The sequence below is a fragment of the Sciurus carolinensis genome, chromosome 13, assembly GCF_902686445.1.
Source record: "Sciurus carolinensis chromosome 13, mSciCar1.2, whole genome shotgun sequence".
Taxonomy (NCBI): Eukaryota; Metazoa; Chordata; class Mammalia; order Rodentia; family Sciuridae; genus Sciurus; species Sciurus carolinensis.
This window is the reverse complement of record NC_062225.1, coordinates 56,517,090-56,544,284: the sequence shown is the minus strand read 5'-3', so window position 1 is coordinate 56,544,284 and position 27,195 is coordinate 56,517,090. Positions and strand designations below refer to the sequence as shown.

The 27,195-nt window shown below is 43.0% G+C and overlaps 1 protein-coding gene and 1 non-coding gene across 3 annotated transcripts in view; both read left to right on the top strand.

Moving 5' to 3' along the window:
- Positions 1–27,195, top strand: part of Prkce (protein kinase C epsilon) — a 466,464-nt gene that overhangs the window by 323,585 nt on the left and 115,684 nt on the right. The gene's annotated exons all lie outside the window — the stretch shown is intronic.
- LOC124963777 (U6 spliceosomal RNA) lies at positions 6,153–6,258 on the top strand. The gene has a single exon (XR_007104814.1). It is a non-coding gene; the product is annotated as a U6 spliceosomal RNA (small nuclear RNA).

Genomic DNA, 27,195 nt, shown 5'->3' with positions numbered 1-27,195 from the left:
ATTTAAAATTTCCCTTTTAAAGGCCAAATAATATTCCATTCTTTGTTTAGACCACATCTTGTACATCCTTTCATCTGCGGACAGATGCTTGGGTTTTATTTTAGGTATTACAAATAATGCTGCTATGGAATGGGTGTCTATGTATCCCTTTGAGATCCTGCTTCCAGTTCTTTTGGCCGCATCCCTTGAAGTGGGACTCCTGGATCATACCATAGTCCTGTTTTCCAAGGTGTCTGTACCATTTTGCATCCCTACCAACAGAGTATAATGATTCCAATTTGTCCACTACCTTGCCAACATGTGTTACTTTCTGGGTTTTTGTTGTAATTTGCTTTTCTTTTTGGCAGTAGCCATCATGACAGGTGTGAGGTGGTGTCTCAATTTCCTTAATGATCAGTGGTTCTTCCTTTTTTATAGAGGAGAAAACAGGGCCAGTGAGGTCTCATAACTTGTTTATAACAGAATCCAGATTGGGATTAAGGCTTCCCAGCAGCCTTTGTTGTTCACACTATTTTCCTGCCTCCAGCCTCTTCCCTCTTGTCCAAGTTCTCCAACTCACATATTCCCACCCCAAATCCCTCTTGCAAGTCCCACTTACTGTGACACAGAGAAAGGGTCTGAGGTGAAGGCTTAGTTTTCCCTGGGCTCAAATGAGATTGGAATGAAAAAACCAATTAATGCCCCTTAAGCTGGTGAGAGTAGCGGAGTCAGCCTTGTTTCTGGAAATATTTCCATTCTGTGAATATTCAAGAGAGAAGGCAGGAGAAAGTGGGCCTGGGCCCAGGAGTCTGACCCTGTGCTTTGGCTCAGCCTCCTCAACTTCTGGCTTTGTCTTCTAGAGCTGCTGGTTTTCAAATTGGGTTTTGTGAAGTGCCTCAGTTGCCGTGTGTGTGTGTGTGTGTGTGTGTGTGTGTGTACACGTGTGTTTGTGAGCATGTATGTGGACACACACGTCCTATATACGCCCGAGCAGGATTCCACACGCTTCTTCCTCCATCCGGCAGAGAGCCCCACCTCCCCCTGCTTCCCGTGTTAGTGTTCCAAGAAAGAGAACACTTAAAGGAAGGATTTCACCTTGAAAAAAAGCTTGAAAACGGCCACAGCTGTGAACTGGCCTGGGTCATTTTTTGGGGGGTACTGGGAATTGAACCCAGGGGAACTTAACCACTGAGCTACATCCCCAGCCCTTTTTATTTTTTGAGACAGGATCTCACTAAGTTGCTTAGGGACTCGCTGAGTTGCCAAGGCTGGCTTTGAACTCACAATGCTCCTGCCTCAGCCTCCCCAGCTGCTGGGATTATAGGTGTGTGCCACTGTGCCCTGCTAGTGAGGGTCTGATGATGTTTTTACCTACCAATATACAATCTGATTATGTATGTGGTATCATTTCCTGAAGGTTTTCATTAAAATGGGCACATTCCTGAAAGCTGGATAGAGAAGAACTTTCTCATGTTCTGCACGAGTGCTGTCTTTTATTTGATTGGATCACTAACAGAAGCACCTGCCGATAGGTAAAGCTTGTGTTGAAGTGGTTGGCTCACTCTGACAGCTGGAGAAGCCTATGGTAGAGAGAATGTGACTGGGATAAAACACCATTCCATTGATCATGGAATCTGCTCTGTGCCAGAACATTTTTAGGTGCCATTGGGAGATGACTGGGACAGGAATTCATGTTCAAGGAGAAATGACATAAGATATAGCAAACGGTGACTTGGAATAAAGGCTGTATGTGATTAAGAGGAAGGACAGTTAACTTTCAAGCACCTATTAAGTGTCAAGACTTGTGCAAATGGAGCTGATTTCGTAAGTCTTTTGTAAGTCCCTTTAGGTGTAGGTGTTGTTTCCCATTCTCTGGACAGATGAGGAAACTGAGACTCTGGAGGCTCAGTCACAGTCAGTCAGGATGACACAGAGGTAGTGGGAGAGCCAGGATTCGTATCAGTAATCCTCACCTTCGCCTCCTGAGGGAGAGAAGGGCCACTGTGGGGCAGAGTCGACGAGACATGCGCTCTGTCCCCTGTGGCTGGTGGGGGAGGAGAAGGGCACAGAAGATTCAGAGAAGGAGGAGTCTGCAGGAATGGATCCCTAATGCCAGAATGTGCTGGAACAGGAGGCTCACGTTGGGAAGTGGTGAGAAAGACTACTCTGACTTGGTGGTGGTGTTGTGACAGTGTCAGGCGAGGAGTGTGGACCTACTTGGGAAGAGGACTCCTTGAAGGCATAGAGGAAGTGCTGACTTAGCACACCTGCCAGCTCTGTGGAGCTGGGATTAAAGGGAAAGATGAAAAGCAGAGAGAAGGGCGGTTTCAGGAACCCAGAAGTATCGGGGCAGCACGGAAGGCTTCGAAGGCACTGCATCTGGAAAGGCTCGCCTGCTGTGAGGAGAGCATAGAACTCTGTTCAGTACTCTAGAAAATTCTGACCGTGTAGCCCTGGACAGATTAAAAACGAGAACTTAGGTGGCTGCCAGTTGCAGTAAGTGCCCTGCTCCCTCCTCAGGTGTCATTTGCTCACTGTTCAATGGGTACATAATGATCCAATCTGAATAAAAAGTTTCATCTTGAAATCTAAAACCAGAGGTCCAAGTTATCTAACCCGTTCACCAAACAAAGCCAATTTCCTCATGACTGACGTCAGACCTCCCAATCTCTTCCCAACACCCGCCATCTATTGGGTTTCAGGATTTAGCATGTCTATTTTTAGGCCGTGGTCAGATGTTTTCCACAGGGAAAGTCACATGGCCTTTTGTGGAGAAGCTTCTACCTCATCTATTGAAGTCACTCGGCTGGAGTGGGCTTCCTTGTGGAACCTGAACTTTTTGTTCCAGTGGTCTCCGATACTGCAGATAACACTGCTGGCCTTTCCTGCTCTCACTGGAAACCTTGCCAGGGGGTGGGTACAGCCCATTCAGCCTGGGAGTTCACGCGTGCCCTATCGATCTGCAGAGGACATGGGAGATGGCGAAGAAGGCACCATAAGCCAGCAGTCTCTGGTCTAGCTCAGCTTCTGCCATGGAGGCGCTCTGAGACATTTCTCTGGGCATTGATTTCCTCCTTCACACTCAGAGATGGGAGGAGGACCGCTGAGAGTTCAGACTATGGGATTTATAAGATCCCCCGCCGAATCTGATGCTAAAGACCTGTGAACAGGCAACCCAGGGGGAGCCACAGGAGACCAGGCCAGTGTTAGCTGCTGCTGATGAGATGAAGACAATGATGACATCAGCGAGCTGTGCTTCTGTGTAGTGTTCCTTTTTCAAAGCTCAATTCAGTAAATGCTCCTACCTTGATCAAAGCCTTTGTGATTGCAAGGTTGTCCTTCTACATCAGGTTGCAAACTCAACACTATTTCTTTCTTTCTTTCTTTTTTTTTTTTAGTTGTTTGTGAACACAATACCTTAATTTTACTTATTTATTTTTATGTGGTGCTGAGGTTCGAACCCAGTGCCTCACACGTGCTAGGCAAGTGCTCTACCACTGAGCCACAACCCCAGCCTCTCTTATTTTTTTGTTTTCTTCACAATACTAAGGATTGAACGCAGGACCACACAGCTGCTAAGCAAATTCATCTACCACTGAGCTACACCTTCAGCCCTTATTTTTTTTTTTTTTTGAGACAGTCTCTCACTAAGTTGCCCAGGCAAGCCTAGAATTTTGAAACCTTCCTGCCTCAGCTTCCAGAGTAGCTGGAAATACAGGTGTGCCCACCACTCCCAGCTGTCAAACAGTTTCAATGACTGACAAGCCAGCCTCAGAAGATCTACCAGGAGGTATTCAAGTTGTCTCCTTAAAGCACAGCACAGTTTCTTTGACATGGTGGTCACAAAATCTCTTAGCATCTGTCTTATCCAGTAACAGTTTCAGTATCCTTTATGCAGATAGACCGCAGGGTGGAGTAAGAACTTTGCTGTGGTTTTCTTTGTCCACATTGTCTTTAACCCCTTAGCCTATCTAGTCACCTCACAAGTGCTTGGTGAGGGGGACAGGAAGTAAGAAATGACTGAGAGCCAGCCCGTCCCAGAAGAAGTTGTACCCAGCTGGAAGACAAATGCTTTGTTACACCATTTTGTTTCTTAATTATAAAATCTATTAATAAATTTAGAACTGTAACTGGTTAGCGTGAAGGTCACGTCTTTGGCTGTGTGTCCCTAGGTAGCTTGTCCTTCTGACTGCTCAACTTACAGCTTGAACTAGGACTAGCACAAGTCAGTTACCAGTCATGGCTCCTCTGAATGGCTGGTTGATTCATGAGATTCCAGTGAATTCTTGTAGGAATCTGTCTCCTTCCTGTCACTAAGGGAGGTCATGCTTTGGGACTGGTTCTTTGGTGTGGGGGGAGATGGCTACTGGTTCCAGTTAAGAATACTGTGGACAAAACTGCCCCCTGGTAGTTTTCTTTAGAGGCTGTTCATACACCTGGAAGGGCAGAAGGTCATCTAGGTGAGCTAGTCATTTTCTTCTATTTCAGGGCTATCTTTGACTCAATAATAACAACATAAACAAAAATGTATACAGTACTCCTTGTGTGTCAGGTTCAATTTCAAGCATTTTATATGTATTAGCTCACTGAATCTCCCCATCAACCCTATGAGATATGACTATTATCCAAAGGGAAGTCATGCAATTGGAAGTGGCAGAGCCTGGATTCAAACCCAGTTTCTGGCTTCCAGAAACTTCATTTTGTTTGAATGCCCAGAAAATATTAGGCTTCTAAGAACTGATGAACACAAACCCAAATCCCAAGACATAAGTAAAATGGCAGTTGATTTACAGTAGTGTGACCAGGCTACGTAGGCAGTGTTGCCCAGTATACCTGGGATATCTCTTTAGGACTGGGATTTTAGGCAATCCAGGTTGTACAGGGAAAGCAAAAGAATGAAAAACCAAGTCCTCTGTTTCCTTTTAGAAGGACATTATTATTATTATTATTATTTTTTTTTTTTTTTTTTTTTACAGAGACAATATAGGAAGTTGTGACATCTACTTTTGGGGACAGGTACTGGGGATTGAACTCAGGGGCACTTGACTACTGAGTCACATCCCCAGCCCTATTTTGTATTTTATTTAGAGACAGGGTCTCACTGAGTTGCTCAGGGCCTCACTAAGTTGCTGAACCTGGTTTTGAACTCATGTGCCTCTTGTCTCAGCCTCCTGAGCTGCTGGGATTACAGGTGTGTGCCACCACACCCAGCGAAATATCTACTTTTGACTCCATTGCATTTTATTTTTGTCATGACTTTTCAGAGAGAATGTCAGGATGGATCAGAAGCAAAAAGAATGTTCTCAGTTGGGCCCCCTAGTGTGACAGGAGGTACAAATTAACTTCTTTTGAGCCAATATCACATTCACTCCAGATTTATCAGCAGTTTGTAATCCATTTTATCAGGGACACTCACTTGCATGTTGCTAAGGAACTAAGCTCATTACCTGGCTCGGGCTTTTAGAGCTGAGCCTGTGGCTCTGTGGCTGGATTTGGGCATTCCCTGGTCCTCCAGAAGGAACTAGAAGGTACAATATGAAGAGAGTTGGAAAAATGATCTTTGTTCTCATTTCTTTTACCATTTATCCGACCCATGCCAATTTGTAGCTTTTTGTTTTTCAAGTAATAACTTAAATCCAGCCTCCTTTATCAAGCTTTAACTTATGAAGACTTTTTAGATTCACCAATGTTAACACTAAAAACACACCAACAACCAACACATAGCTATTAATGTTGAAATACTTCCACAGTCTAATGAGCTTAGTTCCCTAGCAACCTGAGCACAAGTGTTCTGATAAAATAGATTAGCAACAACCAAGTAAGACACATTACTATTAATGTTAAATGACTTCCACAATCTAATTCACCCAATTTTTAAAAATTTCTTTGGGGAGTGTATTAGAGACCTGGGAAATATTTTTGATATATGTAAACTGGAGTTAAACTTCATAAGGAAATTCAAATAGGATCCAATGGAAGAAAACTTGAAAATAAAAATTTGTCTTTGGTGTGAATTGTTCACCTTACTAAATTCGACTCCTACTGTGATACATTTGCAAAGGAATTCACTAGAAAACTCCCTGGTTTGGCAAGATCATTTGGATTGCTGGATGGGGTGGCCAAGGTGTTAGGCAGAATAGCTGAAACCTGACATGTTGAGAACAGAGCAGGATGTGCTCTTTGGTAGCACATATAATAAAATTGGAATGATAACAGAGAAGATCAGCATGGTCCCTGCACAAGGATGACATGCAAATTTGTGAAGTGTTCCATATTTTAAAAAAATTTAAATGATTAAAGAATAGAGGAGGAGAGGCAAGACTCCTGGAACAGGTACCTCCACCGGGAGGAAGAGTTCTGCTTCAGTGTGTATCAGTCAGTATCATTATGTATTCCTGGTGCATCTCAGTTAAGTACCAGATATTCCAGAGACAGAAAGAGACACAAGCCTTGTCTATAGAACTTCTGGTCGACCCAAGGAGGTAAGGCTAGCCCAGATGGATCAGAGAATAAAATGTGATTCTGAATAAAAATGAGCAGTGCAGAAATTATTTTAGAAAGTCAAAGAAGAGAGATGAGTGGACTTGGATGGTAGGCATACTTCTGTGAGGTGGAGAAAACCAAGGACCATCATGCTGTTCCTTCAGAGACCCTCTTCTCTCACATAGGAAGAACTCTGCCGTGGGACCTTGGGTCCTACCTATCCCTCAGAAGCACAAGGTGAGAGCCCATCAGATCAAGGAGATTGGTTCAGAGGGGTCATGTCACATGGAAAGGAGCAACCCCTGGTAGAGATAGATATGGATGTTCAGGTGACTCAGATCTTTCTCTCCAGCCCCTGGCCTTGTGTTGGTCTGTGCTGCTTTAAAACCACTTTCTTAGGGGAAGGATGAGCCCATTACCATAGGAACCAGAGAGCATCTGTGCCCTAGACCATAGTGGGCACAGGTGCTCTCTGGAAGTCAATACTTTGTGGATGCCATAGACAGAATAAACTGGAACATTCTAGACACTTGAAATGATGGGTAGATGCATCCAGTGTGAAAACTGGTTCCTGTGCATCTAAAAGTCCCAGGAAGGATGGATTCTATTGAGCTCCTTGAACTAAGTGTTAATTCCTGAAACTTGAAGACACTAAGTTTAGCATAAAATGCAGATATTCAGATGCCCCTTACTCCCTTTTGGGAGATGATAATGGGAGTCAGAATCCCATTTGATCCAAACAGATAGGCATTTAGGCAGGGGAGAATGCAAAGTTAAAGAGCTATGTGAAAACCTATGCAAATTACTCACAGGTTAATGTGAAACTTAAAAAACCAAACTCCATCAAAAGGGACATTTAGACTTCATGAGAGAGAAAGACTGCAAAAAGAATAAGATATAGTTCTTGGAAAAAAAGTGATCTTTTTGGAAGATGGTATCTGAAAGGTTTGACCACGTTTCTTTGATCTTTAAATTTACCAGAAATATCACTTTGATGTAAGGAAATAATATTTGGATTGAAAAGGCGGGAAACAGATTGCAGTCTCCCTAAATGTGACAGATAATTTGCAAGAAAATAATGCCATATATCATGATATTTTATAGAGAATGTTTGAGGGATGTTTTCTAAGGTGACTTTTAAAGGAGAAAGAGCAATCCCTTAAGAACAGAGTCCTAAATCATAAAAACTGGTGATTTAAAGTGGGGGACACACAGACAAATGGTAGAACGAAAGAAGCAAGTCCTAGAAAGATACATGCAGCATGATTTATGGGGAGAAAGTCCCCAGACAGACAGAGCTAAACCTGTATCATTTAGACTTAAATACATAGGTGATAAAGCTATAAAGAAATCAACACAGTGATGACCAGGTGATTACCCCAGATGGGGACAGAGAGGGAAAGATGTAGTCAGAGAGGTTGGAAGGGGCTTTCAGGGACCAGCAGGCACGTATTTGTCAATGAAGGTCATGGCTAAAAGGGAGTTTCTTTGATTATTCATTAAAATATGCATGTTTTGTTTTTATGTTCTTCTGTGGGTATAGCTTACAAAAAGGGAAAAAGAGAATGAGAACATGAAAGTATTCAAACTATATCAGACATTAACATTCTAATGGATGACATGCCCTCAAAAAAAAAATCCTAACTTTAATAAAAGCTGAGCTTGAGAATAATGTCTGCCTATCATTATGTTACCACCAAAGTTTTGATTTTCCTGTTGTCTTTGGCAGTGAGGGCTATCTTAAGGACAGGAAGCATGGCCACTGGTCACATGTTCTGTGTAGCTGGAAGGTTGAAGCCTAGGCCCTTGGCTTTTCCTAAAACAAGATGGGGCTGTAGATTAGGGGTTCACCTTCAGCCTGGCTGAGAGCCCTGCTCTTGATCGTTGCAAATTCTTAAGACGTAACCCTGCCCAGGCCCAGCCTCACTCAGCATGCAGTTCTGACTAGGAAAGAAATCCTCTGGGTTACCATGGCTTTGGTGTGTCTCAGTGTTTTTCTAAGCCCTATTTTATAGCTAAGAAGACATAGCAAACGTTTCATTTGGCAACGAGTTTTATGAAAACCATGGGCATCTTTCCATTTTTATCTATAAAATTATAAATGAAATCAACTTTTCAGCTGTGCACGTATGTGTTCTTTGCAGATTCTGGTAAATCCTTTGTGGGGGATGTACCCCTCACGGTACCACCCTCCTCTTCCTGCCACTGGTTAAAAATAACTGCTTTCCTTGCTACCATCACAGCAGCTAATGTTTATATTTTTTAACAAGCCAGTAACAGCAGCTGACAGTTTTATAGCACCCACTACATGCCTGTCCTCTAGAAAAGCCCATACAAAAATACATGGATCAATCTTTGCAATGACTGTAAGAGGTGGGTGTCCTGAGATGTACAATGACTCCTCCAAGGTCCCACAGCTAACAAATGGTAGATCTGTGACTAAACTCAGGTAGTTTCTGCTCTGGTGCTCCCCACAGCATTGCGCCCCTCAGATACTGTGCTAGCAACCTTACAGATGTAGTGCAGTCTCTTCCACACCTCTGACAATTTGATTATTCCCCATTTTCTGGAGAATTGTATGGAAGCTGGAAATTTCATTTCATGCATGGGTGAACAGCAGAGGGAGCCACGAAAGCGGCTTGGGGAGGGGACCAATGAAGATCCTGTTGGTATGCTGCCCTTACTCCCTCTCCCCCAAAATGGCCTCCCCGTGTCCGCCAGTGCCAGGGTGAGTGGCTCCTGCCACAGGAGACAGGAGCAGGGCCAAGCGCACAAGCAAGCCTGTTCGCGTACTACTCATTGCTTAAACATCATGGAAAGGGGCTTGTCTGACTATTTTTTTTTTTTTTTTTTTTTTTTGTGGGAAAGCTTTTCATACAATGCTGGCTGACTCCTGAGCCTTAAAGTAAACAGCTACCTCATCCTGTACAGAGTCAGGAAAAGGAAACTGCAAGAAAATATCAAGCTCCTGCAGCTCTCCTAAAAAAAAAAAAAAAAAATAGAAAAAAGAAATAGAAGTGGAGGAAATGATGTTTAGGGGGATTTACTTGTAATAGAAGGCTCCACGGATAATGACACCTTTCCCAAGCTGTGTGTCTGAATAAGTGTGTCCCACGCTGTACTTTCTTCTAAATACCCTTTCTGTGACATTGGAGGAGAATCCACTGGCAAAACATGGCTAGAAGATTCTGTAAGCCCATTAGAAGGTTCCGTTGCTTCCCCTCAGGGAGTGATGCAAAGCTCTCACTTGGAAAAACGGGGTGACTGAGCTGACTGTTCCCTAAGGTTCCCACATCCTGGAGGTGCAGCATTCTCACTACCATCTTCTTCATTTGTCTTCATCAACTAAGAATGTGGATAAAATTCTAGACATTCGCCTTGCCATGGAGAAGACAGCACATGAGAACCTTACAGATACAGATACACCCAGATTTATAGCTGACTTGCTGAAAAACAAGCTCATTTTCTCACAGTATAACAGACAACCTCCTTGTCTAATGCCTGTGTCCTTTAAACCCATAGTAGGAGTCTCCAGAGGGCTTTCTGGCTTCCGAGCTGGGCTTAAGCATTTCCTGTCATCCCAGAATACCTCAGGGCAGTGGCATTTGGCAGGGAGAGGACTAGGACAGAAGACACACTTATCAAAATCACATGACTGTTCCAACCATGCGCCAATTGTGGGGGTTCCAAAATGCTATCCCTTCTGCCCAGTCTATTTGTTCTGGAAAGCTGTTGCATCCTTCAGATTTGATGCTGAAGATGTAAAGCCACTGCCCCTAGGACCTCTGAAATTAACATCTGGGGTTGCTGCTGTGTTGTCCCACAGCAAATTGGAATTATGCCCCAACAAAGAGGAATTCTCCACTTCAACAATTTCCCCCTTCCTCCTCCAGTCCGCTGTGTGTTCTCCTTGTCCTGCGTGTTGTAAGTTAGTTCCTGTCTTCCTGTGCCACAAGCTTTAGGATCCTTGTCATCTTTGTCATCCACGGAATGAGCACATTTTTCCTCCCTGAAAATAGTTGATGTTTCCTTTTATGATTGGTGGGAACTTTTCTGGCCATGTGTCTTGCACAGGCCCTTGTATAGCACTCATTACCTGCAAGGCACCGTATTTTTAACAACTTCCTATGAGTGAGGTAACAAGCGCCACACTCTTCTGGAGAGTAACAGGAGCAGCAGATTACAGCGGGACAGCCATTCAGATTTTTATTTGAAATGAATCACTTGCGGATGTTTTACAAATAGACTAAGAGCTTGCCTACTTTGGGCATCACTTAGGGCCTGTAATGTTGGATGTCATCCCCTTCCTGCTCCTTCATTGGATCTCAGCGTGTTCCCTTCAGCCTCACTTCCCACATTCTGGAAACTCTGGCATGTGAATTCCTGCCTACTCCCTTTGCCTAGAATGACCCAGCCCAGCTTCCCTAGCAGTCCTAATCTCTCCCCACCTCTCCCACATCCTGACTCTTCTAGGAGCCCTGCCATTTACCCAAACCCCCGTACTGTCTCCATATGCCTCTTCTCACTCAGCTCCCAGCGTGTATAGCCTGTCTGGCTATTTAAATTTGTATGCACAAACATACAAGTGGTTTTCTCCCCAAGCCAGTTTTAAAGATCCAAAGGCAGACAAGACAGAAACTGTGTGTGTGTGTGTGTGTGTGTGTGTGTGTGTGTGTGTTACTGGGAAATGAACCTAGGGCCTTGCAATACTAGGAAAGCACTGAGCTACATCCCCAGCCATTTTTATTTTCTATTTTGAGACAGTCTTGCTAAGCTTCTCAGACTGACCTCAAACATCAATCCTCCTACCTCAGCTTCCCAAGTAGCTGGGATTACAGGTGTGTGTCACTGGGCCTGGACAGACACACATTTTTTTAAAAAACCCCCTCTCCTGTGTATATGTAGGAAACACCCACTTGTCAGCAGTTAAGTGTCAAAAAATACATTGTGTGACAGCAATGGTAGTGACATCTGGTTTGAATGCAGGCATCAGGAATAATTTCTGGAATTAAAATTAGCTGATTTAATGGCTTTCGTCTTGCCACCAATCCATTATTGTCTCTCTCTCAGCACGTGGCTGTAGAATCCTGATCATGTCATATAAACCTCACAGCCCCTGTTAATGGATTGCAGTTAGCATGAGAGAGAATCCACACTTGGTTCTTTTAAAACCTCACCTTAGACAAACTGCCTTACAGCTCCTTAGAAATACCATATGTCATGTTGAACAGGTCCTGTCATTTTCAGGGACTTCCTGTTTTGTTTGTCTCTTTTAATTTCCAGCAAATGTTGAGAATACCAATGAATCTTGATTTCCTCCTCTGCAAAATGGAAATAACAATGCTTCCGTCAAAGAACTGCCATGAGAAGGGTGATAGCTCGTGTGGCCATTAGCACCGTGCCTGGCAAATAGCATGCATGCAACTTTTAAACTACTGTACAGGGTCCTTTGTCACTTCATCCTCCCGGTGCCTGTGAGACAGGCAGGGTGCTAGGATATTTTTCATTGACAGATAAGGAAATCAGCACAAATAAATGAGAGGGCTTGCTCCACGGCCCATGATTCATGAAGAACTGAGAGTGGAACTGAGAGTTTTCCAGGCCCAATTGAGTGTCAATGATCATTCTGGAGAGGGGAGGGGAAGGGCAGCCTTCACTCATGGAATGAGCCCCAGGTTCCAGCTTCTGTCTGAGAAAACTACCATCCCTTTCCTAAAATGGGCATGAGTTTGCTGGCAGGACTTGCTTACAATTGTGGTCAGGTCACCTCTTCACCCCCAGTCTTTCCCCCAGCTTGCCTCCAGTTGTATGATTCATTAAAGACTACCATGTATTTTTCTTGCATCTCAAGTCATCTCAGAAATTTTCAGGATAACCTGGGAGTTTTTATTGGCTAGGTTGAAAAATGCCCAGGCAACCATCATGTGTTGATGCTTGGAGACAGCTTAACAAGAGCAAGAAGTGATTAATGCAGAGCTCTGTAATTCTAGAAGGGCCAACTCAGGAGGCCAAGAAAAGGGGATGGAGCATTTTAATCCTCCCCATAATTTCCTCATTAAGAATGACTCTAATTAGCCATGGGTAGAGTTTCTCTTTTAAGGTGTGTGCTTTTTTGAGGTCATAGAATGTCATGTTTTCTTGCACAGACTTCCACCTCTATAGCCTGCCAGTGTTTGGGGCTGTGAGAAAAGAACTCTTTGCCAAAGAATTCATCATGTACTGGAAACAGGAAAGTATGGGTTGAGGTAGTTGCCATCAGTGGTACTTCTAAAGGTCAAGGTTTCATTTATAGATTTGAACACTAGTGTTCAAAGGATATTCCAGGAAGGTGGTTGAATGGCAAATGAGGGGTCATATCCATTGAGATACTGATTCAATAGAGCTCAGGGTTTGGAGCATCCTTTTTAGGATTATTTATTCATTTATTTATTTATTTATTTTGCAGTGCTGGGGATCGAACTCAGGTCCTCAAGCATGCCAGGCAAATGCTCTACCACTGAGCCACATTCCCAGGGATTTGCATTCTCTAGTGCAAGGTGTTTGTAACCACACTTGAGAATGATTGCCTGATAGTGTCATAGCCCTCCACTATTAAAGAGAGTTGGCTTCAAATCAGTCAGCAAGTGACTGCCCGGGGCCAGATGGAATTTGGAAGAGATCAAACTGCTATGATCCTTATCTTTAAGAAGCATGTGTATAAAATGAAGTAAGCAGTCCAGGATTTGACAGAACCAGGTGCTGGGCTACTGGAGGAGTTTCAAGAACGTTGCAGAGTCGGGGCTACCTGGGCACGGGAGGTGACATTTCAGCTGAGCCTGGAGGACTGTAGGGTTCCAGGTGATGGCTTAGGAGAAGGAGAACATTTCTGGTAAGAACAAACGTGAGACGTGGTATGAGGGCAACCTTGACCTTGCACTTCATCAGTCCTGCATATGTTTCAGTTTAGAGAAACCCCTGGACTCAAAGGACATTGACCAAGGCTCCCTAAAATCTGGTATTAATGTACTTGGAATGAGTACCAAGTTCACGTAGATGGTCCAACCCACCGTCAGCAGGTGGTGACATGGACCATGCCTGCTGGAGATGGCAGAAACCACTTTGGGTTTTTAGAAATTTTGCTTTGAAATAAAGGATATCTTGGAGCATCCCAAGAGCAAAGGCTGTGGCCTGTGAGTTCAGAACCTTGGTGCTTATGCCTTCATGCTGCTTGTAAATCATGGTACAGATTTTTTCAGCTTTTTTTAAATACATTTTTTATTTGTTCTAATTAGTTATCCATGACAATAGAATGCATTTTGACATCATACATAAATGGAATATAACTTCTCAGTCATCTGGCTGTACATGTTGTAGAGTTACGCAGGTCATGTGATCATATATGCACATGGGGTAATAATGTCAGATTCTTTTTACTATAATTCCCACTCCCATGGCCCCTCCCCTCTCTTCATCCCCCTGTGTCTAGTCCAAAATACTTTTGCCCACCACCCCGCATTGTGAATTAGCATCAGCATATCAGAGAAAAGATTCAGCCTTTGGTTCTTTGGGATTGGTTTAGTTCACTTAGCATAATATTCTTCAGTTTAATCCATTTATTGACACATGCCATAATTTTCATTCTTCTTTAAGACTGAGGAATATTCCATTGTGTATATGTACCACATTTTCTTTATCCATTCATCTGTTGAAGGGCACCTAGGTTGTTTCCATAGTTTAGCTATTGTGAATTGAGCTGCTATAAACATTGATGTGACTTGTGTCACTGTAGTGTGGTGATTTTTATGTCCTTTGGGTGTAAACCTAAGAGTGGAGTAACTGGGTCAAATGGTGGTTCCATTCCAAGTTTTCTGAGGTATCTCCATACTGCTTTCCATAGTGGTCACACCAATTTAGAGTCCCACATGGAACAGATTTTTGAAACCCTTCTGTGTGAGCCTTGGATGGAAGCTCTCACCTACCCTATAGAGTTGTAATGAGGATTAAATAGGCTAAATGCTCACCCAGTAGCACCAGGCCCATAGGAAACAGTCAATTCACGATGGTGATCATTAGGACCTTCCTATCTGTAGGGGGCTCTGTGTGTGTGCTTGCATATTTTGTGCTATATTTCTCTTTGGTCAGAATATCTTCCATTCTAGCTCTCAATTTTGAAAACATTGTCCATAGATTTCAAGCCATCATTCCATCAAAACTCAAGGAATGCCAGAATCACTGCTTCTTTCCCACAGACCACCCCTGCACATCTGGCAGGGTTCCACCATAACTTGATCTCTGTAACCTTCGCCTCCCATGGCCTTAGAAGAACTCTGTAGCCAAGGGCTCATGAGAGGAAGCTTGGCAACCTGGACAAAACCCAGACCAGGAGACCCGATGAGGCACTGCTGCCTTATCACACCTGGGGTCTTTCTGGTTTACCTAGGAGGGTTGCTAGGAAGGTTTGAGGTGTTATCTCTGTACAATGTCATGCATGATTCAGAAACTAATAAACAGTAGCTTGACTCATTTCTGATGGTAGTTTTAAGATAGATTCCTTGCTCCTTGTGCCTTTTGCCTGAACATTAGAGTGATCATATGATCACACTACTATGTGTGGTTTCTGCAGATCTTGCTTCTGGGAAGGGGGACACATCTGGATTTCACCCATAAAGCCCATTCTCAGAAGCAAACTGTGATCATATGGGTTGTATTTATAGGAGCTTCCCCTCCCCCTGACAGGGTCTCCTTCACTCTGGCTCAGCAAGATCTTAGGGCTTTTGAGCTGAGAATGCTCACAGGGTTTATCAGCCAGCTACTTCAGGTCCCTCACAACAACAGTCCTGCCCAGATTGCAGCTCATTAGACCATACCTCAGGGTTGGCTTGTTGCTTCTCCAGAAATCAGAATTGAAAATGGACTGAGTGTACAGCTGTAGCCCTAAGCAGCTGAACTCTGTTCTCATAGAGGGAGCGAGGCCCAGACCTCTATGTGGGTGAGAAGCACAGAGGATCCAGCTTTATACCACTGGACCACACTCCTGTAGAGGGTCCTTTTGGGGATGCACCAACTGTTGAGAATTTTCCCCTTAACTTCATATAGCAATGAGTCAGGAGTCATCCTTGAACCAGGGTTCAAGAGAGCAGCTCTACAGTTGTCTTCTAAGAGAGCAGCTCTACAGTTTTGAGATTGTAATGTTGGAGATAGCGAGAAAACAGGACACTTTGTCCTTCCCAGCCCCTGCCTGCTCAGCCCCACCCTGTCTCCCCTCTGCAGTCCAGGGGCAGAGACAGTGGGTTTGAAGACACTCGGAGCATCCCCTGGGGGGAGGGGGTAGTGGTCAGGGAAGACCTCCTGTAAGAGGCAGGGCTCAAGTTGTCAAGAGCACCACAAGCCAGGTGGACGCTTGAGGGTGCTCCTGTCAGGAAAGATGTGAACAAAGCCCAGAGGAGACTTTATGTCAGGGCCTGGTGAAAGATAAAATGGAGGACAGAGGTGAGGGTTTGGTTGAGGAGGCCTCAGACAACAGAGGAAGCCATGCAGAACCCATGGAAGACTGGCTGTCCGGCATCCTGATCCACCAAGCAGGCAGTGTGGCCCAGGCTGGCCGAGATGCCGACAAGCTTCTTAAATGCTGTGGCAGCCCAGGCCCTTCACCCTGCCTGCCTCCCAGAGCCACTGCCCACAGTGCTTGGGCTTAGCCCTCCACTTGCTGACTCAGACTTTCCTGTACCCCTTCCAGGGATGACTATCACTCTGCTAGGGGCACAGACCAGGTCCCCTCCCAACCACAGACACCCTTCCAGACATAAATCTCTCAGGTCTGCAGGAATTCTCCTTTTGCCTTTCTGGAACCACTGGAATCCCATGGGCTACTTTTCTTATGGAAAGTAATGCTTGAGTTCTGAACTAAAAAGGCAGCAAGGGCTACAGATAAGGATCCCAAACTCCAGGTCAGGCTTGTCTGCAAGCAAACCCTGCACATGCACTTCTGCTCTTGGGCAGTCCTTACCTGTGTGTGAGAAAAGCAGGGAGGCTTTGTTACTCCATGACATGGCAAAAAGGGATTACCCACTAATGCCATTTGGTTTAGTGATGCATTGTTACGTAAAATACTCTGAAGAGTCAAATATCCCCTGGGTTAAGGCTCCCATCCCCAGGTTGGTAACACTATAGCCAAGTATTGTTTTACTTGCCATTTTTCAAAAGAGGGGGGAAAATACCCAAGCCACTATTCATCCTAGTGATCATACTTTTGAAGGAAACAACCGCAACTCCCAAACCTTTCTTCTGAGGGCAGGACTTCGTGGAGCTATTGTTCCTTCTCAGGCCACCCTTCAATCTGCAAAAACTGGTCTGGGCAACCTTCACCTTAGGGAGACCATTAGGAGGTTTTGGGAGTCAGAATGTCTTAAAGATGGCAGCCCAGCTCTGGGAAGAGGGAGAGACCGCTGCTTCAAAGCCAGATACATGTGTGGCTTCCATGTCTGGTGCTGGTTGACTCTGCCAATTACTGAACCTCCTTGAACCTCAGTTTCCTCTATTAAAAAAAAAGAAGTGGGGGGGGGGCGGGTGACAATGACTATTTCTTAGGATCATTTCAAGGTTGGGAGACAGTGACTTAATTCCAGTTCCTCTCAAGCCTCAGCTGAGGCGTTGGGTGTGGTATTGACAGGCTGGGGGTCCTTCCTGTACATTTATCTTCCTTATAAGCCGTTTATACTGTTGGTATAATCTGGGAGAAAAAAAAAATCAAGAGGCTACATAGCATTCAAAATTTCTTTTTTTAAGACATTCTGGAGGCAAAAGTCAAATTATTGAAGTTCCCAGACGAGAGAGCAAATGTCGGTCTTGGCAAAGTGGGATGGGGAATTTTCTGAGTGTGATATTTGAATAAAGAAATCTAAACTGGGAAAAAAAAAAGTTTCCCCAGATCTTATCACTGTACAATGAAGAACTGTATAAAAACTGTTTGTCCCCAACACATGTTTACTTACCAATGGGCAGGATATCTCACAGGCCAAAAGTTCAAACTACTGTTCGCTTGCAAATGATGTGTGAACTTAAAATGAACTGGTTTCAAAAGAGGCTCCCAAATGAGTGGATCCACAAAGCTCCTGCCTCCCCAACGGTCCCCAGTATTTGCCACGGTCCTTGGTGATGTCGTTTTAAATATCTAGAAAAATGAAGCGAAGTCATGATGGTAACAGCCCCCCGCCCCCGCCAGATGCACGCTCACACACAGATGCCCTCTGTCCAGCCATTTCCTTGTGACCCTCTTGTTCCATTACATCAAGCTTGTAGGCTTAGCCATACTTTATAATGATAAAACAGCTCCTCTACCAATTCCAAATAGGGGAATGCCAGAAATAAGTGATTTATTAAGTTCTTTTTTTTTTTTTTGGTACTGGGAATTGAACCCAGGGGCACTCTACCACTAAGCTACATCCTCAGTCCTTTCCTTACTTTTTTATTCTGAGACAGGGTCTTGATGAGTTACTTAGGGCCTTGCCAGGTTACTAAGTAAGGCTGGCCTTCAACTTGTAATCCTCAACTCGGCCTCCTGAGTTATTGAAATTTCAGGTATTTGGTACCGGGCAGGCTGTTATGATTTTTTTTTTTTAAATGTTGATTTACTTTGAATTTTCCTACTTATTGCCGTGATAACTATGAATATCTTCAAGTTGGGAATCAGATTTTATTAATCAACATTTGAAGCACCATAAAGTTCTCAGCTCTGTGTGTGTACTGGGACTAAAACTGAGTCCTCATGCATGTTTGATCCCCAACCCTTTTTTAATTTTATTTTTAATTTTGAAACAGGGTCTCCCTAAGTTGTCCAGGCTGTTCTGAAAGTTGACAGTCCCCCACTTCAGTCTCCCCAGTTGCTGGAATTCTTGCCAATTCTTGGCCTTTAATACATACTCAGGAAATGTGTTTTTTTTTTTTTTTTTTTTTTTTTAGTATAATTATAGTTCCTTAGACATCTAAAATACTGTTAAAACACAGTTTAGTGTGATAGTAAGAAAATGACTTTAAATGGTTAAGGTGGTTTAAATCCTACCTCTGCTCTTTCTAGCTGTGTAATTTGGGTCAAGCTACTTAACTTCTCTGTGCTTCAGTTTCTTCACCTGAAAAATAAAGATAACAGTGGTCACTAATAGGTTCATTTTAACAACTGAATGAGTGAATGCTGCATGACATTTTTAGAAAAGTGCATGCCTTGTATAATTTGCTGTGCTTTCTATTATTCTCTTCTGGTTTTCCATCTCTTGCTCCGTGCTCCCTACCCAGTTCCTTTGTCTCTCTCTGACTTTTCTGTGGAGACAGCAGCAGTTCCAGGGAGCTAGAAAACCAGGTGTCAGTCTGCCACCATTTTCTGTTCACATTGAACTTGACCATCAGAGCCTCAAGTTCCCACATTAAGGTTCCAAAACATTGTTGCTAAATAAGTCTTAACCTGGACTTACCCTTCCATCTGTAGGGATCATGTTTTTTCTGGATACATTATTGGTTCATGTTATTAAACAACAACAAACAAACAAACAAAAAACACTTTATTCCTGGAGTCTAAATTAGAGCCCTGGATTGGCTCAGCCTTACTCTTCAAGAAGCCTGCTCTGGCTGACATCCTTTAAAGTCTTTTTATTTTTTTTCCTCTTCATTTTTCCATTATTTATTCCAGAATAGTTAAGGATGGCAGTATTGACATCTAGGCTGAAGGGCCTGCGAGGCCCCTCAGTTGCACACAAGGCTCAGCTTCTCTTTCCCTCCATGGTCAAGGGTATCGGGCTTACACCACAGTCCATTCTCTGTGGGATTCTTTGTGGGTCTCCTCAATATCCTGGGTTCACTCGTCCTCTGCTTGAGGTAACTGGTTGTATTTCATGCTTGGTGGCTAATCCTGTTTCTAGAATTGTATTTTTACCTACCAGGGAGAAGACATTTGATTGGAGTGAATATCTTAGAACATTTTGGTTTCTCAACCTGGTCTGCATGTCCCTTAGCTGTGACTGGAGTCCCCTGAAGGCCGGGCCGGTGCTGTGTGCATCTCTGCCTTCCCAGGGCTGAGCGCCAGGTCTGGCTCACAGTAGGTGCCTCACTAGGCAGTGTCAAGTGAATTGAAGAGAACGGGGCCTCCAAGGATGAGTGAGGTTTTAGCTGGTAGACGTGGAGAGTGAGGGGCATTCCAGGGAGAGAATGAACATGGAAGAGGAGATGGGTGGGAAGCAGGAATTGCAAAGGATAAACAGCAATTAGACTGCAATTTAGTTAAACACAGGAGTCATTGGAGGACAGACAGATGACAGAGTGCTTGAAATACCTCAGGATGGTGTTGTCTGTCCTGAATTCAGGTTGGAATCCCTTGGCTACTTCAAAAACATACACCTCGGGGCCCCACCCACATTCATGTGAAACAGAACACCTGTGCCTGGGGTCGCCCGGAAGCTTCAACCTTCTGGGAGAAGGTGGAAGCCACTGCTTAGCACTTCCAGGGGCACATAACAGGAGGTGTCTTTTCCTGTACATTACTCACCCCCTTGAGGAAGTAGCAGCAGCTGCCTCTAGGTCTCCCGAGAGACTGTTCAGAATTTAGAATAAACCTAGGAAGAATGGGGTAAAAATCATGGAAACAGATCTGTTGATGACACAGAATCAATGCCAAGAAATTGGTAAAGCCCAGAGCAGACCACACCAAAGACTTACTAAGACTCCGCTCCCACAACCCCCCATTTCCCTAGTAGTATCCTTTATACTCTGAAAATTGCTGATTTCCCAAAAGCTTGCTAAGTAACTAATCTTGATTTTTCAATGAAACTCAGACGTACTTTCTAACTAGGTCATAGCTAAAGCCAGCACATATACCAGGAATGAGAAGTTGGCGAGTTAATTAGGGTTATATTTCCAGCACTCAAAATAAATCATTCCATTTAACTGTCGTATTCTGACTTTTTGAAAATCATTTCTGTACGTGAGTAAATGGCATGAGGTATTCATTTCATAAGTAGGTTTGTGTTCCACACGTCTTTAAGCTCACAGCCAGAACCAGCCTTTAAGCTTTTCTTGTAATGGTACTGCTTTTGTTAAGATATAGGTCTTAAGCTAACAAATGGTTACCCTTGATCTTAGAATATTGGGTACACCCACGTCCCATGGGAGAATTTTAAAACAGTATTAAAAAAAAAAGGCTTTTTGGGTAGTTTAGTCCATTGATCTTTCCTTCTATAAGTGATTACCTGATGCTTTGACTTTCTGATATCAGGCTTAAAGAGCCACACACAACTCCCTTGTGAACGCTTTGGGATTTAAAGAGAGAAAAATACTTATACATATGTTTTCCTGTCCTAACTCAACACATACAGGCTGACTTCTAGAAAAAAGGCAGAAAACATTACAGGCAGAAAGCTTCCGTATTTGCCAGAACCATGGGAATCTTCACTTGTGGTCCTGGATAAAGTTCACAGGTATTGGTTCAGGAACCACAAAAGGTGGTGTCTTTGGATTTGTTCACCAAGTGAACTGCCAAGTCACAAATAATGACCTTTTTTTGCTTAACATAGAATGAAGAACATAACACTGAGGTGTTTCCTTGTGAATACCTTTCTATAAGCATCATGACAAAATATAGATCAGTTTACAGTGTACTGTTTAATTAAATTTAAAATTCTGTGAACTGGAGGAATTTGCCCTAAAACTGCACTACCCTGCCAACAATTTGATATTGAAAAAGCAAGGCCCTGTCTTAATATTTGAGCATGAATAATCTTATTTCCCATACATAAAGCATGGCATGAGCTTTTCTTTCCAGTGGTTGACTTTTAGTTATCAAAATATATGTCTTCTATATCACAGGTTGTCATGATTTGATTTGATCATCTCCTTTCCAGGAATCCCTTTTTATTTATTTATTTTTTGTTGTTGCATTTTCTAATATATGAGTTAGAACTAAACTTACCAAACATTGACTACTGGGAATACCAACCAGTTTATATTAACATTAATGAAAGTAGGAGGTCAATCTGAAAAGGAAAAGTTAGAATTATTAAATTAGTAGTTTATTAAAGACTAGTACTTGCTGGTCTTTTGTTGTTGTTATTGTTTATGAGACAGGCTCTCATATGTTGTCCAGGCTGGGCTCAAACTCCTATGTCAAGTGATCCTCCTGCCTCAACCTCCCAGGTAGCTGGGACTGCTAGAGTGTGCACCAGACCCCACTGTTCTGGTCTATGTAGTGCATGGATTTCTTGAATTCCCATGACTAAGAAGGGCAATAGCTTCCATGGCTGTCCCATATTGTCTCTGTGAGTTCCCCTTTCTTTTTTACTCTCCCCAGGGTCCTAGTTCCCAAAGAACAATGTTGCCACATTTTATTTTTATCAAGGTGAGGAAAAAAGTTATTTCCCACTTGTTTACTGCCTAATCAGTTGGACTTTTCACAAGAAACATCAATGAGAAGGAAAACCAAATAAAAGCAAAGAGAATGGGTCAGAGTCCAAGATTCGGTTCCAAATTTAAATAAGGTCTAAGCACAGGGAAGAGTGGCCAACTGGGCCTAAAAGGCACTTATGCCAGCCTGCAGGCCTTTCCCTTTGTCTCTGCAGAGCTGTGGTCAGAGCCCCACTTCAAAGTCATCATCTAACTGCTCTGGGTACTTGCGTTTCATTTCAGCAAACTGCATGAGCCCTGAACAGTCTTCTATTAAGTAACCAGCAGGAGAACCAGTCTCACCCAGGCCTTCTCCTTGGGAGGTTTCTGTTCCATGCTATGAAATACTAAAGGTGAGCCCAGCAAGAGGGCTCCTCTCCTGGTTCTCCCAGGATGGCTGGTAATGGTGACACCAGTCTGACTTTGGGTTTCTTCTTAGTCATCCTTCTTCCCAGGCCCTGCCCTGGTTGGTGCTTGGGTTTTCAGATAGCCCTCTACCAACCCTCTGCAGTAGCATTTTTAATAGAAGGAGAATATAGTTTCAGAAGTTACATTGACTTCTCTGGAGCTGCAGAGTCCTTTTCAAGCCCCTTTTGATTGGTGGCATTTTTCTGGGAGACCCTCTTGGTCTTATGACTTTATTCTAAACTCACAAGGCAACTTCTTTATCCCGATTAAACATTCAGAGTGGGAGAACTCTGTTGGCCCTTCAGCAAATGTTTTTTAAAGGTGTTCTGTAAATATGGGCTTATTACTGATCCTTGTGTCAAAGTCAGATTAAATAAAACAGATCAGATCTGTACTTTTACTGACCCAAGGCTCTCTTTCATCAGAATTATGTCCTTAATCTGTTCTAGGATCATTGCCATAATCTTATCACTCTAATTATAGCCCCCAAAAATGTGAAGTATGTTATATAACTCAGAGCTTGTTTGGACTTCTTATAGACATGCTTATATGGCAAGAAAAACAACTTTTAGTCCAACAGTGGAGGGTAAGAGTCATACATGCAGTAACTATTCCAGTTTTTTTTTAAGTAACATTGGAAATGCCCTGTTGACATCTTTTTATATATCACATTTAAAATTTTTAGCTTAAAGGGTAGTTACATAGTATGACCTAGAAATAAGTGAGTCAGAAGGCAGTTGTTGATTATATGGTATTAGGAAAATAATAGAAATATCTGCTGAGCTTTTTCATTATGAGTAAAAACAAAGCATGCTTGGTCATGTGTCTGGGCAGTGGAGATGTGGTAGAAGTAGGGAATGGGGTGGAGTTTGGGGAAACTTAGATGATATATCAGAGAAGGGTTCTGTTGCTTCTGATTGTCCTAGATGGAACCCCATTGTGGAATTCAGAAAGGAGTTTCTGTATGTCCATATAACATTATAATTCAATTTGTTCTGAAAATATGGGTATTTTCGTAATTGAACTAGTGATTTGTTATGTAAAAGTCTCCCATTTATTCTTGTGGCAACCATCTCAAAGCAGATGAAGGATTCTGAAGATGGAAGATCTTTTTGTATAAGAAGAGTCATGAGCATCTGGCCTATTGGCTGGAGTGTCTTGAACACAGTGGCAATGGGCGACATCATAGGTTCTGCCCTTGTTAGAATTTCATGCCAACCACCTTGGTCTGGAAGCCAAAGAACATTTCTAATCCTGGTCACCAATTATGCAAATTAAATTCAATTTTGTATTCTAAGAAGAGAGGACTCTATGCAAAACCCTAGTCTAGAGACTGAGAAAAATTAAAGAGTAACTTGGTCTTAATGGGTACCCAGTGTTTGTTGAATGAATGGGAGAGTCTGACTTGACCCTTACATTCTTACTTGGTGAGGAAGATTTAGCTACATGAAATAATCAAAGCATACTTGAAGTCCCAGTTATATAATGTGATTTGTAGAGAAAAGCACTACCTTTGGGACATAGGCTGGATGGCCAGGAAAGGAATTCTTGAAGGAGACAAAATGGCGGCATTTGGATTTTCAGAAATGAGCAGTGGGAAACACTGATGGCCAGTCTGAAGTCTTAAAGACAAGTTTAAGCATAAAAAGAGAATGAGAGAATGTATATGTGGTAGAGAAGGTTCAGGGTGAGGGAAGACCCTGAGGGCACCCACCTACCCAGAAGAGTTTGTGTAGGTAGTTGATAGAAGGCTCTGGATGCCACCGTGAGAAAAGTTGCCTCCTCCCTTACTGATGCGGGGCAAAGCAGATATGTAATTGGTCCACCCAGTTCCTCTGACTGCAGGAATGGGTATGAACCCATCAGTAGCACCAGAACTCCATATTTGAAATGAGAAGTGGTCCTGTAACTGTGCACTCTGGCCAGTGTATGGCAAGAGTTAACGGGCTTGTCATTCTAATAGTGGTTCAAGTACCTTCCTTACAAAATATTCAGGCAGTGACCCTATCAGTTTTTCCACTCAGCATTCACTGTTTTCTTACCTGTTGTTAAGTCTCACAAAAAAAGAGTAGTGGCCTAGGTTAAGCCTATCTGGAACTTCGGGGACTTTGATTCAAACATAATCACTTAATTTTTGACTAGAGATATTCACCTAATAAATACTCGTGCATTTAACCATGATACAATCCCCATTTTTTTTCTGCACTCAGAACTTTTCCTTCATGTTCCTGCTCTTGAGTGGAGGGGGTTGCTAATTTAGCTTACTGTTATTAAACTTAGAGTTTATGTCATTGAGCATGCTAAGTGCACAGTCTCATAGGAACCAAATGCCCAGCAACTCCTGGGAGTGATATTAATGCTGTGAGCTCATCATACTCAAAGTTTTCATTTATGCTAATTTAATTTAAAGTGGTTGGCAAATAAATAAATTAGGGCAAGTGCACTGAGTTCCACTCCACCTGGGAATGGATGTAACACTGGAGCTGGGACCTGATTGTTGCTCTGGGGATCCCAGCTCCTTCCATCTCCTTAGGAGGGACATCACTCACATCAAGTATGAATGTAGTGTGTGTTATTTCCTGTGTTTGTACCTATTTATTCTGCATGGTACTTTATTGTGTGTGTTATATATTCTCACATTTTATTTTCCAGAGCAGTATACACAAAACTATCTATCCTTTACCCTGCAGGTGAGTTAAAGCTGCATTTGGGCTGAGATCGTGGCTCAGTGGTAGAGTACTTGACTTGCAGGTGTGAGGCACTGGGTTCGATTCTCAGCACCACATATAAATAAATGAATAAAATAAAGGTCCATCAACAGCTAAAAAATTATTTTTTTAAAACAAGTTGCACTTTTCCGCATTTTATCAGTAGGTCAGATCATGTTTAATTAGTAGGTCATGAAATTCACTTAGCAGTATCTCCATGATATTTTTCACTTTAAAGAAATAGAGTAGGATAGAAAATACAAGAGTATACCACATATAATAAAGATAGGAATTATATAGGGTAACTTTTAATTTCAGTAACTTGTGTGTAGGGGGTATAAACATACATATCATATACACACTCCCCCCAAATGAGTGAATAAATGGCTCCCTTTATGTCTACATGTGTATATTTACTGGCTTATCAGTACTGTGTGTTGTAGTTAAGAAATAAACAAAATACTGAGTTCTGGAATGTTCAAAGCAATTTTGACCATCCTCTGACCATGCTTTTGCCCTGTGCTGACACATCTGTTGCTCCTGCCTAAGACAGGCTATCACCGAGGGACCAGGGTGCAGAGACATTTATGTTGACAATATTGGAAGGACTTCTTGGGTTTTGATGCTGAGGGTCCTGCATGTTGTCTTGACTTGAGTCCACAAGTTTGAGACCAGCCTAGGCAACATAGAGAGACCCTGCCTCAATCTGAACAAAACAAGAACACCCTTTGCTTCTCATCCAAATCACCTTCTGAAGCAAAATTCTGGGTTGAGGCCCCGGTGATTTTAACCAGCCTTCTTGGGGATTCTTCTGTGTGTCCAAGATTGAGAATCTTGGCTTTAGTTCTTTGACACACACAACACTTTGAAAAATGGGGAAAAAATAAGCATGTAGCTTTTATGTACTTAAGAAACCTTTTAAGATGGCTTAATTTAGGGTTCTTCTTCTTGGTGACAGTTGACATAGCTGGTTGTAACTTTAAAGGAGGGTTGGGTAAGTCAACAGTTTGGCTATAACAGCAACACTATGATACTGTCCGAAGGGTCCACACCATGGACAAGACCCTTCAAGAGTCCTCTTGAAAAACAGCATCTTATAAACAAGAACTTGGAGGGCAACAGCAATCAGGTCCTTTGGGTGATTCAAGAAGGTTCTACGTTCCCTGTTCATTTCTAACCCAGTCATTGGGTGAAACATGATTACAATGGTGCTGTTTCCATTTTCATCTACCAGTTAATGAGAAACTCTTTTAAACTCTTTGTACCAACCTGAGCTTTTTGTCTCTCCTCAACTCAGTGAGGAAGAGCTCTTCTCAGCTGCCTGCTCTGCCCCTTCCCCCAAAGAGTATTCCCTTTGAGGCAGGAGAGATGGAGTTGGTAACCAAGAAGCCCTTGAGGGAGGAGGGCTGTGGCACTGCTTCCCAGCCTTCTGGTCACGTGTATCCCTAGTTAGAGGAGTTTTGTGGCCCAGGGTTCAGAGCAAACTGGGCCAGGTGGATGGATGGCCAAGGGCCTTCACCAAACTGTGTCGCTTGTCTGATACCTTCCTTGTTCAACTCTTCTTTTTAAATATTCACTGGAGAAGAGTACAGAAATCTCATCTCCAGTTGGCCAAGAAAACCCCAGGTACTATAACTTGACAAGACCTTGTAAGCACAACTGATACCTGATGATTCAGGTGCTCTTTCAAAGATCAGTGAAGACGTGGCTGTAATAAGAGAAAGGACAAACTCGTGTCATGGAAAACTTGGTTCTGGGTAGTCCTGGCACCCTCCCCCAGCCCCAGCAGACTGCTGAGCCCACCGCGGTGCTGTGTGGTCAGCGGAAGGAGGGCTTTCGATGGCACAAGCTGAATAACTTGCTGAGTTAGAGATCACTTTGAAGCTCAGTCCCATTAGTCACATGCTAAATGTTTGAGAAGTTACGTATTTCACAACACCGAATTCGATCAGGACAGACTCTGGACAATGTTGATTGTTCAAAGCTTCAAATCAAAGTGGTTCCCTGACCTTTATTTAATTAACAGATTTACTTTTGAGTGAGAATACTAAAATGACTCCAAAGCAAAAACTTGGGGAAATTTTTTTTTCAATTGAGAAGATGTCTTGGCTTAAAATCAATCCATCAAAGTATTTCTACTGATTGCTAACCTTTGACATGCACACGGAAGTTTTCTGTCAAGTACCAAGCAAATCTTGGGAAATTGCAGTTGATTTAA